Raw genomic sequence first — 18,857 nt, 5'->3', positions numbered from 1 at the left:
AACCTTTTAAATGACTCTAGATAGAGCAAGGTTTAGGTCATTCTCCACCTAACTCCTGTTACCATCCACAATTCAATACAAATCATTGATCATTCTTGAACTTACTAAACCCTACCTTCACATCGATTGCCCAAAGACATTATCAACTTACTCAACACTTTTTACCCAAGATTTCACATATACTTGTGGGTATACAATCAGTTACTCTGGGTCCACTCTCTCATTCAAATACAGAATAGTTCGTATACCCAGTTCATTCACTAGCTCCATCCTATCAACACTGTATTCTTTTGTCCAGGAAGTAGTGACAGTTGTTTTCATTAATTTTCTTTTAAAATACCTCCTCTTTATGAAAAAATGAACATTTATATAACAGAATAAATTCCTGGGAAATAAAACATATTGGTTTGATTCAAAGTACAATTAACACATTTCTTCAGATTCAGTTAAGAATTATCTTTAATAACATCAATTTCAGTATTTAAGAAGATAAAAATTGAATTTCTACAATTAATCACAAAATATTAAAGAAACAGTGGGACAGACACTCTATACCTTGGGAATGCCCTCTTTTATATAGAGGGATCATCACTCCTGGGGAGACTGAATATCATTTAAAAACACATCTAGTCTTTAATTTCTAAATCCTTTTCCTTTAGAATAAAAGACCACAGTGGGTATTAGGAAGAAAGAATGCAACCAGTAATCTGACACATTTAAAATAATTTTTAAAAGCACATGAAATTGTGGCCTAAAAGGACTCATTTTTTTTCCTTAGTATGAAATGTTTAAAGTATTCTTTTTATTTAACTCAAAAAGTTGATCTAGGACCCAGCCACCCTATGTGCTAGCTGTGAATAACTGAACAAGTCACTTATCTTTTTAAGGGATTTTTTTTCTTTGTATTTGTAAAATTGTGAAGTTGCATTAAAATATTTTGCATATCCTCCTTTTATAAATAAACACTTCAATTTCCTCTGTTTTTTCCAGGATTTCTTGAAAACAAAAAACCTAAGCATCTCTTTTGCTCCATGGCAGAACTACATGTGCAAAAGCAAGGTGTCTGCCCCCAGCAACAGTGGTATCACAAAAGAACTGATATCACTTACATGGTAGAACAAAACTGGTTGATTTTCTACTTCTTTCTCAGTCAGTGACTCATTTTTACTGTGTTGTTTCAATCAAATTGTCAGCACTTCGTGAACATCCATACAATCAAATAGCATTCACAGGCTGATATCACATTTCCTCACTTATATGGAAATATCATATATTCTTTGTGTTATTGCTTTGGGAATAGTGTATTATTATTGATGCTAGGTGGTAAATCCCTTGAGAAAATGATCCAGAGTTTATACATCTTTTTATTACCCACAGGGCTCAGTGGCTGCACAAAGCAAGGATTTGACAAATAGGAATGAGGGAAGTTGAAGCCCAAATCCTTAAGACATGTTGGTGAAGATTGTTTTATTACATGTAATTTTAAATTACATTTAATACCTTGCTTTAATGTAACAAATCTGATATAACTGAAATATCTAAAATGTATTAACTAACCTATAAATGTTAAACAATGCTCATTTCTTTATGATATATGAATGCATATTTCCATATAAAGTTATATATGTATACATATGCATATATATAGGTAAATTGATTTACAGATAAATACAATTCACTATGATATAAGCTATTTCCAAGCATGATTATTTGAAATGATACTATGAAAAAGTTTTTGGGAGACAGCATCTAAAACCAGTATGGGAAACATCATCTATTAAGCTGTTTAACATTATCTAACTTGAATAACCACACAATAAATTAATTTCAATCTTCTTTCTGGATAAATAGTATGATGGTCTCCTCATTTCATCATAAAATTTATTATACTACATGCTATCTTATTTCTTTCTCAGAAATCTCAGAATTAAATGTCACTTTTAATAATATGACATAGCTAATTAAGATTTTTGAGCCATTATCTTTCATTTTCCCATGTTCTTATTTAGGTTTTAAGCAGTACTGTTGTATATATGTCTTCTACAATGTGGCCACACATACATTTCCACATTTGAAGACAATAAGTCCTAATCTTAAAGTAAATTAAATATGTAGTACTATTTTATGTAAAATCAAAGGCATTTTTAAAATGGTTAATTTCTTCCACTCTAACTTTTGTTATGGTTTGATTTTTGCTATTTTGGTTATTTAATAATGGTATAATATATGTGCATATAAAATTACGTGACATTCTCATCTTCTCCCTGTTAAAATTAAACTAAAAAGAGAGTATAGATTTTACCATTTTGACTGGAGGATTGCTCCTCCACAGGAAGGGTGAGGTGAACCCACGGAGAATCACCATCGGACACAGGAAACAGGAAAAAACAGAGGCGAGTGGGAAATCAGACCGAGATAATTTGGAGAGTGCGGGACGGAAAACAGACAGCGGAGTGCGGGACGGCCGTACCTGCCTCACCGGACAGTGGGGCGGGTTCAGCCCCACAGCAAAGCGGCTTGATCTCCCCACTGACCCCCACATCCACTCGGTCAGGGATCTGACTGAAATTGGTGCAGAATCACCGCGGGAGACCTGGAGCTCCGAGGACAGCCCAGGAGCTACTGTATACTCCTGAGTGCTCCAGACCCCCAGCTCTGATTCCTATTGGTCCCTGAATATTGCCCCCCAGTACCAGTGAACTGTGGGTGGGCAGCAGCAATTGTGCGGGCCAAGGTCTAACTGCTGCAGAGCCATAGGGTGCCAGGCGGCTCCCCAAGAGGCTCCATCCCCTGATCCATAGACCCTCTCCAGGTCCCCTTCCCAGGTGTGAACACTGAGTGCTTCCCCAGACGCAAGAGTGTGGAGCCTGGACCTTTGGAATGCTGGGACAGTGTAGACCCTTGCCCGTGGGAGCTGCAGCAGCTGGGGCACTGAGGGAGTGAGGGCACTGCCTCCTCTGCCTAGCCAGTGTCTTTCCTGCAGAAAGAGACAGAAACCACACACCCAGAGGAAGAACCAAAAGTCAGGGGGGGAAGAAGAAGGAAGAGGAAGAGAGAGGAAGGGAAGAAAAAAGAAAGAAAAAAAAAAAGAAGAAGGAAGGGAAAGAAAAAGAGAGGGAGAAGAGGCTTTCTGCTTGCAAATAGTGTGAATCCTGCCTACTAACTGAAAGTCCACAACACAGTGATTTAACTTGCCAAACTGGTCTTAGGTCAAGCCAACCCTCTGGGGGTGGACCCATCAGAAGCAGTCCCCCAACTGAGATAGAAAAAAGAAACTCTAAACAGCACACAACAGTCTCTCCCTATAGATAAAGGAAGCAACATTCCTAGACTGTTCCACAGCCTAAGAACAGAGTACAAGACGTGCTGTTAACTAGACTAAAGCTGTGAGAAAAGATCTAACGATAGAGCCAGATGGGAAGGGCTCAGCGGAAAAATATGGGGAGCACAAAAAACCAAACGGAAACCTCGCCCCCAAAGAGAAATACCAACTCTCCTCCAATTGGCACAAGCCAGTTTCAGAATACCAACATGTTACCAGAAGAATTTCAGTCTTGGGTTATAAACAAGCTGAATGATATACAAGAAAAAATTGATATCCACCGCAAAGAAACCGCAAAAAAATTCCAGGATTTGGAAGAAAAATTCACTAAAGAAATAGACGTATTGAAGAAAAACCAAACTGAACTCCTAGAAATGAGGGATTTATTCAGGGAGCTACAAAACACAGTGGAAAGTCTCAAGAACAGGGTAGATCAAATAGAAGACAGAATCTCAGAAATCGAAGATAACTCTTTCCAATTAAATAAGACAGTCACAGAGATAGAGCAAAGAAATAAGAAAAAAGATCAGAGTCTTCAAGAAATGTGGGATTATGTGAAGAAACCTAACGTGAGAGTTATAGGCATCCCTGAAGGTGAAGAAGATAATAAGCAAGGGCTGGATAAACTATTTGAAGACATAATAGAAGAAAATTTCCCAGGCCTTGCTAAAACTTTAGATATACAGGTTCAAGAAGCTCAAAGAACCCCTGGTAGACTCATAGCAAATAGGAAAACACCACGCCACGTAGTCGTCAGACTGACCAAAATATCCACTAAAGAGACCCTTCTTCGAGCTGTAAGGAGAAAGAAACAAGTAACATACAAAGGGAGACCCATTAGAATTACGCCAGATTTCTCAAATGAAACTTTACAAGCAAGAAGAACTTGGGGCCCCATTCTCACTCTTCTGAAACAGAATAATGCCCAGCCTAGAATCTTGTACCCAGCTAAGCTAAGCTTTCTATATGAAGGAGAAATTAAGACATTCTCAGATAAACAAGGACTGAGGGAATTCACCAAGACAAGACCACCCCTCCAACAAGTACTCAAAAGAGAGTTACACACGGATCATCACAACAAAGGCCCACGAATGTAAAACCACCCAAGAACTAAAGATCAAATTCTAGCCACCACAATGGCTCAAGAGAGAAAACATAGAAAAGAAGTTCTACCCAATAAGATAAACAGAAATCTGTCCCAATTATCAGTTCTCTCACTAAATGTCAATGGCCTGAATTCCCCACTCAAGAGACATAGACTGGGCCAATGGATAAAAAAACACAAACCAAGTATCTGCTGCCTTCAGGAAACACACTTAACCGGCAAAGATGCATTTAGACTGAAAATAAAAGGATGGAACTTGATATTTCAAGCAAATGGTAGCCAAAAGAAAGCTGGTGTGGCAGTTTTAATTTCCAATAACTCAGTCTTTAAACCAACAAAAGTAATAAAAGACAAAGACGGTTACTACATACTGGTGAAAGGCACAATTCAACAAGAAGACATAACCATACTTAATATATATACACCCAATGTAGGTGCACCCAGATTCATAAAGCAAATCCTACTCGATCTAAACCAAATGATAGACAACAACACTTTAATAGTTGGAGACTTTAACACCCCACTGACAGCACAGGACAGATCCTCCAAGCAGAAAATAAGCAAAGACATAGTAGACTTAAACAGAAGGCTAGAACAAATGGGCCTGACTGACATCTACAGGACATTCTACCCTAAATCCACTGAATATACATTCTTCTCATCGGCTCACAGAACATTCTCTAAGATTGACCATATCCTAGGCCATAAAGCAAGTCTTCAAAAAATTAAAAAAATAGAAATCATACCCTGCATCTTCTCAGATCACAATGGAATAAAAGTAATAATGAACCCTAACAGGAACTCTCATTCCTACTCAAGGTCATGGAAGCTAAACAACCTTCTTCTGAATAACAATTTTGTAAAGGAAGAAATTAAGTCAGAAATCAAAACATTCTTTGAATTAAATGACAAAGGTGACACAACTTATCAAAATCTATGGGATGCAGCTAAAGCAGTCCTGAGAGGAAAATTCATTTCCATAAATGCCTATTTCAAAAAGACAGACAACTTACAAATAGACAACTTAATGAATAGACTCAAAGAGCTGGAGAAAGAAGAACAGACTGACCCCAAACCCAGCAGAAGGTGAGAAATTGTTAAGATCAAATCAGAATTAAATGAAAAAGACAACAAAAATACTATAAGGGAAATTAATAAAACAAAAAGTTGGTTCTTTGAAAAGATAAATAAAATAGACACACCACTGGCTAGACTAACCAAGAGCAGAAAAGAAAAATCTTTAATAACTTCCATCAGGAACATAAAAGGAGAAATCACAACCGAAGCCACAGAGATCCATGACATTATCCATGAATATTACAAAAATCTTTATGCACACAAATTGGAAAATGAGGAGGAAATGGACAAATTTTTAGAAACACACAGCCTTCCCAAGCTCAATCAGGAAGAAATAGAATTCCTGAATAGACCAATATCAAGAACTGAAATTGAAACAGCAATAAAAAACCTTCCCAAAAAGAAAAGCCCTGGTCCAGATGGGTTCACACCTGAATTTTACCATACATACAAAGATGAACTGGTGCCCATCCTACATAAACTATTCTTCAATATTGAGAAGGATGGAATTCTCCCCAACACATTCTACCAAGCCAATATAACATTGATACCAAAACCAGGAAAGGATGCAACAAAAAAAGAAAACTACAGACCAATTTCTCTCATGAACGTAGATGCAAAAATTCTCAATAAAATCCTAGCAAATCGTATCCAAGTGCTGATTAAAAAAATAATTCATCACGACCAAGTAGGCTTCATCCCAGAGATGCAGGGGTGGTTCAACATACGAAAATCTATAAATGTAATTAACCACATAAATACAAGCAAAAATAAAGACCATATGATCCTCTCAATAGATGCAGAAAAAGCATTTGACAAAATTCAACACCCTTTTATGATAAAAACACTTAACAACATAGGCATAAATGGGACCTACCTAAAAATAATACAAGCCATATATGACAAACCCACAGCCAACATCATACTGAATGGGGAAAAATTGAAAGCATTCCCACTCAGAACTGGAACCAGACAAGGCTGCCCACTGTCCCCATTACTTTTCAACATTGTATTGGAAGTCCTTGCAAGAGCTATCAGACAAGAGAGCAGAATCAAAGGTGTCCAAATAGGGACAGAAGAGATCAAACTCTCACTCTTCGCTGATGATATGATGTTGTATCTGGAAAACCCCAAGGACTCAACCAAGAGACTCCTGGAATTAATTAACGAATTCAGTAATGTCTCAGGTTACAAAGTCAATACACACAAATCAGAGGCATTCATATATGCCAATACCATTCAATCGGAGAACCAAATTAAGGACTCAATACCTTTCAAAATAGCAACAAAGAAAATAAAATATCTAGGAATATATTTAACTAAAGAGGTAAAGGACCTCTATAAAGAGAACTATGAAACGCTAAGGAAGGAAATTGCAGAACACGTAAATAAGTGGAAATCCATACCATGCTCATGGATTGGAAGAATTAACATCGTTAAAATGTCTATACTACCCAAAGTAATCTATAGATTCAATGCAATTCCTATTAAATTACCAACATCATTTTTTACAGATTTAGAAAAAATAATTATACACTTTGTATGGAAACAGAGAAGACCCCGTATAGCAAAAGCAATCTTAAGCAATAAAAACAAAATGGGAGGTATTGATTTGCCAGACTTCAAACTATACTACAAAGCTGTGGTGCTTAAAACTGCTTGGTATTGGCACAAGGGCAGGGACACAGACCAGTGGAACAGAACAGAAAACCCAAATATAAAACCATCCTCATATAATCATCTAATCTTTGACAAAATAGACAAAAACATACTCTGGGGACAAGAGTCCCTATTCAATAAATGGTGCTGGGAAAACTGGATAGCCACATGTAGAAGACTGAAACAGGACCCACAGATTTCACCTCTCACAAAAATCAAATCACGGTGGATAACAGATTTAAATCTTAAATGGGAAACGATTAGAATTCTAGAAGAAAATGTAGGAAAGACTCTCACAGACGTTGGTCTAGGCAAAGAATTTATGAAGAAAACCCCTAAGGCAATTGCAGCAACAACAAAAATAAACGAATGGGACCTGATTAAATTAAAAAGCTTCTGCACAGCCAAAGAAACAGTCACGAAAATAAACAGACAGCCTACAGAATGGGAAAAAATTTTTGCATACTACACATCAGATAAAAGACTGATAACAAGAATCTATTTAGAACTCAGGAAAATCAGCAAGAAAAAAATCAAACAATCCTATCAAAAAATGGGCAAAGGACATGAATAGAAATTTTTCAAAAGAAGACATAAGAATGGCCAAAAAACGTATCAAAAAATGCTCAACATCCCTAATCATCAGGGAAATGCAAATCAAAACCACAATGAGATACCACTTAACTCCGGTGAGAATGGCCTTTATCAAAAAATCCCAAAACAACACGTGTTGGCGTGGATGCGGAGAGACAGGAACACTCATACACTGCTGGTGGGAATGCAAACTAGTGCAACCCCTATGGAAAGCAATATGGAGATATCTTAAACAGATTCAAGTAGACCTACCATTTGATCCAGCAATTCCATTATTGGGCATATACCCAGAAGAACAAAAGTCATTCTTTAACAAAGACACCTGTACCCGAATGTTTATAGCAGCACAATTCACAATCGCAAAGATGTGGAAACAACCCAAGTGCCCATCAATCCACGAATGGATTAGTAAACTGTGGTATATGTATACCATGGAGTACTACTCAGCTATAAGAAATAACGATGATACGACATCTCTTTGGTTCTCCTGGAGAGAGCTGGAACCCATTATACTAAGTGAAGTATCCAAAGAATGGAAAAACAAGCATCACATGTACTCACCAGAAAACTGGTTTCCCTGATCATCACCTAAATGTATATCAGGGAAGGATACCAATTGGATATCAGACTGGGATGGGGGGGTGGGGGGAGAGGATGGGTGTATGCCTACATGACGAGTGCGTTGCGCACCCTCTGGGGAATGGTCATGCTTGAGGGTGCAGACCCGGGGAGGTGGGGGGGGAGGGGATCGAGGTATGAATACATGGTGAGTGCCAGGCGCACTGTCTGGAGAGTGGGAGTGGACGCGCTGGGGACTCTGACTCGGGGGGATGGGTGGGACAGGGACAATGTATATGACCTGAACTTATGTACCCCCATGATGAGCTGAAATAAAAAAAATAAATAAAAAATAAAATAAAAAAAAAAAAAAAAAAGATTTTACCATTTCTTTTATCAAAGTGAAACATTATAAAAAACAATAAATTATTCAGAATTTATTAATACTCAATATTAAATAAACACAAATAGACTACATATAAAAGAAATTATGTTAAAATATTTTGCATTTTTAAGAAATTTTATATATGTCATAATGCATTCTTTAGATAAAGATGGCAGTCAGAAAGAATCAACTTGGTTGTAAATATTAATTAATATAAGTCTTAGTAATAAAGTAATTCAAATAGTGTGTATCGGGATGGTGCCATTTGAAAATCCATTTCATTTTTTGTAGCTAAAATTGATATAAGTGTAGAACATTTAAAGCCAGGCAAGAATTGAAATAATTTAGTTAGATAGGACATGAAAATAATGAACAAAAGCATATACACAAAGATAATCTTTTAGGATTGTGACTATTACATTTACTTGCTATCTTCTCTGATAATTTATAAAAAAAGCTTATAGAGAAAAAGAGTGTTTATTAAATTGCCAATAAACTATTAACATAAATAAAGAATAAAATACATATGAGTTTAATTTTTTAAGTATATATTTTCAAAGAACTTGGAGGAAACTTTCATTATTTCACTTTCATTTTCACCTAAACTGTTCTAAGTAGATAAAAGTGTATGTTGATCTTTAAAGTCTTCAAAAGACTAAATATTCCATACCATTTATCAGTATAATATACTCATAACAGCCATCACAAATATTTATTTACTTTATTTAAACAAAATTTCTTTCATTACAGTAGTCTCTTCTTTTATTCTAAATATAAATAGCAATAGGAGAGCATCATTCATTTGTTGTTTTACCATAACTGTTTATAGAGCATCTACTATGTAAATTAAATAACATAAAATTTTTGCAGATAGGGAGCTTGTCTAGAAGATAAGATTAATAAAATTAATAAATAATAAATAAAAACACTCTAAATAACCCATGATTGTATGAGATTACATGGCAAAATGTGCAGTACTAATCTATGTTCTAGTAGTTTATGAGACACAGAGAAATGTGGTTTGAGATGACTAAGAAAGGTTTTAAAAATTAAGTAAGGATTAACTTGGATTTTATATATTAAACTGAGGTCAATGGAAAATGACAACTTGTGAAAGGTCTAAAAAGCTACCTCTAGAAAATTATTCTGAAATTGCAAGTAGGAGATCAAACCAATCCTAGTTTTGTAAACATAAAGATCACTTTATTCAATTTTCTCTCCCTTTGTTTATTTCCATTTCTTTCTTACGTGTATATATGTTGAGTCTTTATTGCCCTACAGCTCTCTAAAATCTGTTCTCCCTGGCTTTCCATCCAGTGAACCAAGCCATCCATTGCTTGGCAGGGACTGCAAAAGCCAAGAACCAAAAAGTCAGCATCAGCTTTGATTTGCAGATAGTATCTTTAAATAAGAGCATGACAGAATGAATACCCTTGAATGCTAGGCTTTTAAAATCAAAATCCAGGCACCTGAAAGAAAGAGTGTTTTCTTAATAAGTGCCCCCTTTAAATACCAATAACTAAGGATTATAGAGTTCATAAAAAAGGATCCATAGAAAAAGAATAATGCATCTGTTTCCCATTCCCTTAAAAGAAAAGAACACAACAAGTTGTTGGGAAGGATGAAAACAGGAGATTGCCAAGTGTCTCTTAGCGTACTACCTTTTCCTTTCTTGTGTTGTAATTTGGGTGGTGCATCAGAATGATTGGGTATGTAAGGTACAAAGATAGGGAAGTCTACTTGGCTGCAGAAGGCCTTTGTTTCCTCCCTCCCCTACATCTTTATTGGCGCTACTGCAATGTGGGAAAGATTTTAAAAAGTGCCCTATAAAACCCTTATTAGGATGAAAATATTAGAGGAAAATGGATTGTTACTGAGCCAGCTGGGGAAACTGCTAAAACTCAAAGTGGGAAACCCAGTAGCAAAGGTGATGGGGGAACTCCACCACGCAGTCCTGAGGGAGAGACTGCTAAGGCTGGGAGCAAGACTGAGTCAGTGGGAGCTGAGGTGGAGCTTTTTCTCAGTACTGTGGAAACCACTGCGCCTTGATTATGCTGTGAAAACAGACCGTACGAAATGCCAGGAGTCCAGACACTGCCCAAATCCATGCAGAAACAAGATCTACACTTGAGTTAAGGTTGAAGAGCAGTGGAGAAAAATACCATAGGCTTCCACCGGAACGGGGACAACAGTCTGAGTAGGGCGATGGGAAGGAATAGGGAGAGTCCTTGAGAGTGGAGTACAGCCCAGAGAGGGAAACTGAACTTCGCACCACATTCACAATTTAGACAGTTGGTCAAGTAATAAATTGAGTGATTATCCTCAATTCCACATTCTGCCTCAGTTAGGAAGCCCTGCACCAGGATGAAACACGGCTAACAAAGAGGACAGACAGCTCCTAGATACTATAACTGCCCCCAAAGCCAAATCTACCAGCTGCCACTTGCCCTTAACAGTGTGGGAAACAATACAGAATGTACCGAATGGCAAAGTGGCACTGTGGCTTTCCAAAACTAATAATTACCTCAAAATAAACATGCTGACATTTTACCCGAGCATTGTTTTTCACACATCCAAGTTTTCTTTGAAAGTTTTTCAAGGAAATTTGGTGAATAAATTACCGAAAATATGTAATTATAACTTGGCTCCAGAGAAGAAAGCTACTATTAATTGAATACTATGTCGCCAGCACTATTATTATCCCCATTCTGCAGATAAGAATATTAAGGAATATTCTTAATAAGAATAAGAAGTGAGTCACTTGCTCAAGATCTCACATTGAATGAGTGGGTGAGCAGGAGTTTAAGGTAAATCCACCAGACTTCAGACTCTGTGTTCTCAGGCATCATACCGCCTCTGGCATAGGAAAAATTGTCAAGGCTCAAAGTTTTTCCATGTCCACAGACAAAAATAAAAACTTTTACAAGTATAATCTTCAAAAATTTTTCTTTGAAACTAAAACGAATAAAAAAAAGAAATTTAGATATTTAGGCATAAATAGAGATGTAGGCTTCAATACATGTGGAACAGAATTAGAAACAAAACACATACATTGAATTGTTTGCTTAAGATATAATTTGGGCCACAGGATCCAAATTTACTCACAGGAAATCATGACCAACTTGTGCATGAGAAAGTGTTTCAGCCCAGCACTAAGCAGCCATTGGCCTCAATGCCTGGAACTGCCATGTGCTGGCACAAATCCATTTAGTACCCAACCGCTCAGCCAGAGTGCTTCAATGACCAGCCACGTGACGTGAATTCTGAGAATCTTAGAAACAATTTTGACTGGTGTCACCAATCCATAAGGAGTAAAAGAAAATCAAATAAATGTTTTAAAATGGAACCATTCAATACTGGTTTTAAAAAAATGAAAGCTCCTCTCAAAATATTTTTCTTTCCATAAAACTGTAAACAAGCCAGCGGTGAAGTTAATAGAAACTACAGAATTTGAACACTCTTCTTTTGCTGCAAATGTACACTTAGTTGTCCTGAATACCTGTAAATATGGAAATGCCTTATAAGAAAAACAGAATCAACTTATCTCACAAAAGCTCTTTATACAAATCAATTTGTTCTCTGTCATCAGAAATGGAAGCAGATTACCTATTCAGTAATCCTCAAAAGAGACGTGACAATCAACCACTGATATACAACAGAATATGTATGGATAGTTTTAGGATCCATTCCTTCTTGCTACAGATATGTTAAAAATTTTCAGCAGCTTTGTAACAAGAAATGTTATAATTCAGTTATGCAATGCAATGCAAAAGAAGGGATAACACCATTAGAAACTTAGCAGCCTTCATCTCTTTAATTATAAATTGAGAAAAATGAAATGGAGAATTCAAGCCTGTGCATGCAGTTCAATCACAGTCCCTGAGCTGGAACCAAGGCACTCATGTTCCAAATGCCGATTTTATCTATAGTCACTGAATATGTTTTGATGGAAAATATCATCAATTATGAATACTTGTTTGCTGGGAGTTTCTTTAAAAAATAAGGTAGGAGAGCTCTTTAGCTGTTCATTTTGTGTAACGGAGAGACAACAGATACTGTTTTGTAGTCTTGAGAAATTAAACATTGTCTAATTAGACTTCAGTTATACAAAGCGGGAATAATAAGTCCAATGTTTTATAATAGAGTACATTTTCTTCTTAGAGGCAAAAATCAGCAAAGAACAAATCAAATAAAATATTCATGAATTTCAGTACTAATGAAAGTAATGAAACAAATATGGCAAACATTTTGATACAGTATTGAAACATTTTGATATAACATAGTTTTCCAAAGTTCTCATATACATAGATTTAATATGTGTATGTATTTATATGTTATCTACACACATACACAAAAATATACATTTACATATACACACATCTATATATACACCTATACACAAGTACATATTTTACAAATAATTTTAATATATTTTACATAATATTTTACATATTTCACCATTTGGAAAAACACTGTGTTGGTGAGAGTATCTGGCAAAGAAAAGGGGAAAAACGGCTATCTAAAAAGGAGAAATTAAATAACCCAAGTGACTATCAATACATGAGTGGATTAATAAAATGTGGTATATGTATACCATGGAGTATTACTCAGACATAAAAAAAATGGTTAACTAATACATCTTGTATTAACGTGCATGGAACTGGAGACCATTTTTCTAAGTGAAGTATCACAAGAATAGAAAAACAAACACCGCATGTACTCACCATTAAACTGGAACTAACCGATCAACACTTATGTGCACATTTGGAAATAACACTCATGGGAAATCAAACAGGAGGAAGGGAGGAGGGGATGGGTAATTTCACACCTAGCTGCTACAATGCACACTACATGGGTGATGGACACATTTATAAGTTTGACTCAAACTGTACAAAAGCAATTCATGTAACCAAAACATGTGTACCCCCATGATATTCTGAAATAAAAAATAATAAAATAAGTAATAAAAAATAAAACAAAAGGAGAAATTACAGAGCATGCACATAATTTCATACACACGGTGCCTCAATCCCTGATTTAGCACTAATCTACCTTTTAATTCACTGTGCACCGGGGAATGGGTGCAGCTCACAGCTTGTTCAAGGCAGGAACCCTGATTAGTTAAGTTCACATGATCACTCACATTTCAATATTTAATCTGCCTCAGTAGTCAATTTCAAATCAATACTCCTCATTTTCAGTTTCAATTTCTCATTCTAAAGAAGACCCTGGTTCCAATTTCTAATTTTTAACCAACTCTTCTTCTCCTTAGCTTCCCTAAACTTGAAAACATTATTTTCCTATCTAGTCTAGAAAAGAAAAGAAACTAAATACATTTTCCTTTAAAAATTTTAGCTTCTTTTATATTTATAAGCTCCTGGAGGGCTAGTCAGGTTATGCAATTTGGTTTATTCCAATTTATTACTCTTCCAGTGCTGAACACTGAGGACTGTGCCCGAGGATTTTACAAGGGAGGTACTCAGGCCTTCAAAGTCAAAGCAAACCTGCAATGGGCCAATACATAGCTGTGTGACCTCAGGCAACTACTTTCTCTGTTCCTTCATTTCCTTATTTGTAAAATTTTAAAATAATAATAAAAGTTGTATGTATATATAGCTTTAAATAAGCTCAAGCATAATATTAATAGTTTTCTTTGGAGAGTGCACAGGACATAGCACCTTCAAAGAACATAGTATCCTTACCTTATCATTCACAAACTTAACAACAGTAAAACCATGCACAATGCTAATAGTTTCCTTTTATGGTGACCTGGCAGGAAGAAGATAACTGTTTTGCCAGCTAGCCTGGGTTCAAACCACAACTTTTTCACTAAGCAGCTTTGTCAGTTTGGCAAGTCATTAAACCTCTTCATTTTCTTATCTACAAAAGAGAATCAACCTCAAAAGTAACTTTGAAGACTTATATGAGCTCACACATGCAAAGCACATAAAAACAGTACACTGTAAATACTTTATAAATGTTGGCTTTGATGCTTTTTACATTCTTTGCCAAAATGGGTCTTTTCAATATTCCCATGGCAGACACATTTAACTAACACTATTCTCCTCCATTCTTCCTTAGGAGATAGACACTGAATTTGATGGTGTAATCATGTGCTTGAAGGGAGGCAGATCTCCTCATCAGCAATAAAAAAGATTTAATTATTTAAGGGAAATCATGTTAATGTCATTATTCTCACCAATGATTAGTTTAAGAGTGATTATAGGAAACAATTCTAGCCAATGAGAATTGAGGGAAGTCAGCTAGACAACATAGGAGGATTTTTCCTTCAAAGGAAGCCAATGAAAGAAATACAGACATACCTGGGAAATATTGCCAGTTTGGTTCTAGACCACCTCAATAAACTGAATATCACAATAAAGTGAGTCACACAAATTTTTGGTTTCCCAGTGCATACAAAAGTCATGTTTACACTATACTATAGTATATTAAGTGTGCAATAGAATTATGTCTAAAATATACATACCTTAATTAAAATATACTTTATTGCTAAAAATGCTGATGGTCACGTGAGCCTTCAGTGAGTCATAATATTTTTGCTGGGGGAGGATCTTGCCTCACTGTGGATGACTGCTGACTAATCAGGGTGGTGGCTGCTGAAGGTTATATCGGCTATGGCGATTTCTTAAAATACGGTAATAATAAAGTTTAGTGCATCAATTGACTCTTCTTTTCATGAAAGATTTCTCTGTAGCTTTCAATGCTGTTTGATAGCATTTATTTGATAGCACAGTAGAATTTATTTCAAAATTGGAGTCAGTTTTCTCAAACCTTGCCATTGGTTTATCAATTAAGTATAAGCAATATTCTAAATTCTTTGTTGTCATTTCAACAAGGTTCCTGACGTCTTTACCAGGAGTAGATTCCATCTCAAGAAACCACATTTTTTGCTCATCCTTAAGAAGCAAATCTTCGTGTATTAAAGTTTTATCATGAGATTGCAGCAATTTAGTCATATCTTCAGGCTCCACTTTTATTAATGGTTCTAGTTCTCTTATTCTTTCCACTACATTTGTAGTTATTTTCACCAACGAATTCTTGAACCCCTCAAAGTAATCCATGAGGGTTGGAATCAACTTCTTCCAAACTCCTGTGTATGTTGACATTTTGACTCTACCCAGGAATCACAAATGTTCTTAATGACATCTAGAGTGGTGAATCCCTTTAAGAGAGTTTCAATTTATTTTGCCCAGATCCATCAGAGGAATTACTGTTTATGGCAGCTAATGAAATGCATTTCTTAAATAACAGAGACTTGAAAGTCTAAATCACTCTCTGATTCATGGGCAATGGATGTTGTGTTAGCAGGTTTGAAAATAACATTATCTTTGCACATCTCCATTAGAGCTCTTGGTTGACCAGATGCATTCTAAATGAGCAGTAATATTTTGAAAAGAATCTGTTTTTCTGAGCAGTAGGTCTCAGCAGCAGGCTTACAATATTCAGTAAAGTATGTTGTAAACAGATGTACTGTCATCCAGGCTTTCTTGTTCCATTTATAGAGCACAGGCAGAGTAGATTTAGCATTAATTCCTAATGGGCCTCGGATTTTCAGAATGGCAAATCAGCACTGGCTTCAACTTAAAGTCACCAGATGCATTAGCCCTTAACTATAGAGTCAGCCTATGCAAATATGTTGTTTACTGTAACCACCTTCATCAACGATCTTGGCTAGATCTTCTGGATAACTTTCTACAGTTTCTACATCAGCACTGCTGTTTAACCTTACACTTTTATGTATGGAAACGGTTTCTCTTCTTAAACCTCAAGGACAAATCTCTGCTAGCTTCAAACTTTTCTTGTGCAGATTCCTCACTTCTCTCAGCCTTCAAAGATTTAATGAGAGTTACGATCATGTTCTGGATTAGGCTTTGACTTACAGGAATGTTGTAGGTGGTTTGATCTTCTATCCAGAAACTTTCACCTTATCAGCAATAAGGCCCTTTCACTTTTTATTGTTCATGTGTTCCACTGGAGTAGCACTTTTAATTTCCTTGAATAATTTTTACTTTGCATTCACAACTTGGCTGACTGGTACAAGACACCTAGCTTTTGGCCTGTTTTGGCTTTCAACATGCCTTCCTCACCAATAATCTTAATCGTTTCTAACTTTTGACTTAAAGTGAGAGGCATATGACTCCTCATTTCACTTGAACACTTATAGGCCACTGTGAGGTTATTAATTGGCTAACTCTGACATTGTTGCATCTCACAGAGTAGGAGGCCCAAGGACAGGAAGACAGGGAACCACCAGTCAGTGGAGCAATAGGAACACACACATTTATAGGTGAAGTTTGTCATCTTATATGGGTATGGCTTGTGACACCCTGAAACAACTACAGTTTTACCATCAAAGATCACTGATCATAGATCACTAGAAGAGATATTAATGTAATAAGGAAAAAGTTTGAAATAATACAAGAATTACCAAAATGTGACACAGACATCTGAAGTGAGCGCATGCTGTTGAAAAAATGGCACCAATAGATTTGACACAGGGTTGCCACAAAACTTCAATTTATAAAAATAACAATGTCTGTGCCATGCAATAATGCATAGCACAATAAAATGAAATATGCTTATATTTATTTCTTTCCTAACTTCATATATTATTACATAAGAATGTAAAACATGGAGCTGCTGAAACCATGTTTATTCAACAAAGTCAAGTAAAAACAACCAAAACCATGAGTTGAAATGTGAAATTCAAATCTGCCTGCATGTGGCCTTTTACATGCTATACCAGATTTTTATTTTGAAGCTACTTTGAATTTGTTATTCTCTTCTTTGCCCCTAAAAGCATCCTAAACTGATGTAACTTCACTATGAGAGCATTCAGTAAGTCAACCACAAACTGATGCCTTACTGAATTATTAATAAGCATAATTTCACAATAAAAGAAGACATTTAAAGATATAGCTTATATTTAAATATTAATGCTTACATAGTCCTTAATGAATTATACTAACCTAAACAATCAAGTTGTCCCACCTTACAACCACCCCAACCCCATCCTACTAACTCCAAATCTTACTGGTTCTCCATGCTCATTAATATTTTAAGTTGATAAAAAAAATTACTCATTTACTAATTGGCAGTCACTAACCTGGACTTGACCACTCAAAAGAAATGACCAGATAATATGGTAGTTCTCTGTTCTTAATTTTTGGAGGAACCTCTGTACTGATTTCCAAAATGGCTATAGTAATTTGCATTCCCAAAAATAGTGCACAAAACTTCTCTTTCCTCCACATCCTAACCAAAATTTACCTTATGTCTTTTTAATAATAATTATTCTAACAGGTGTGAGGTGATATTCATTGTGGTTTTTTAATTTGCATTTCCCTGATGATTAATTATGTTGAACATTTTTTTCATAAAACTGTTGGAAATATTTATGTCTTATTTTGGAAAATATTTATTCAGCTCTTTTGCCCACTTTTTAAATTAGGTTGTTTTCCTGCTGTTGAGTTCCTTATATATTTTGAATATTAACCCCTTATCAGAGTTATAGTTTGCAAATATTTTCTCCCATTCTATAAGTTGTCTCTTCACTGTTGATTATTTTCTTTGCAGTACAGAAGCTTTTTAGTTTGATGCAATTCCATTTGTCTATTTTGGCTTTTGGTGCTTGTGCTTTTGGGGTGATATGACCCAGCAATCCCACTTCTGGGTATATATCCAGAGGAAATGAAATCAGTATGTCAAAGAGATATCTGCAGTCCCATGTTCATTGCAGCAGTATTCACAATAGTCAAGATATAGAATCAACCTAAATGTCCATCTATGGATGAGGAGATAAAGAAAATCTGATATATAAATACATGAAAATATTTAATATATAATATTATTCAGTCTTTAAAAAGAATAAAATCCTGTCATTTGCAACAACATGGATGAAGGTGGAAGACATTTATGCTATATAAAATAATCCAGGCTCAGAAAGAAAAATACCACTTGAGCTCACCTATATGTGAAATCTAAAATAGTTGAGCTCACAGAAGTATAGAGTAGAACAGAATGGAAGCAGCTAGGGGCGGGGGGATGGAGGAAATTCAGAGATGTTGGTTAAAGGGTACAAAGTTTTAATTAGATAGGATGAATAAGTTCTGGAGATCTACTGCACAGCATGGTGA

The 18,857-nt window shown here is 35.8% G+C and overlaps 1 protein-coding gene across 2 annotated transcripts in view; it reads right to left on the bottom strand.

Moving 5' to 3' along the window:
- Positions 1-18,857, bottom strand: part of NCAM2 (neural cell adhesion molecule 2) — a 518,783-nt gene that overhangs the window by 487,142 nt on the left and 12,784 nt on the right. The gene's annotated exons all lie outside the window — the stretch shown is intronic.

This window comes from Lemur catta, chromosome 1 (genome assembly GCF_020740605.2).
Source record: "Lemur catta isolate mLemCat1 chromosome 1, mLemCat1.pri, whole genome shotgun sequence".
Classification (NCBI taxonomy): Eukaryota; Metazoa; Chordata; class Mammalia; order Primates; family Lemuridae; genus Lemur; species Lemur catta.
Note: the sequence above shows the minus strand (reverse complement) of the source record. Positions and strands in the feature narration are given on the sequence as shown.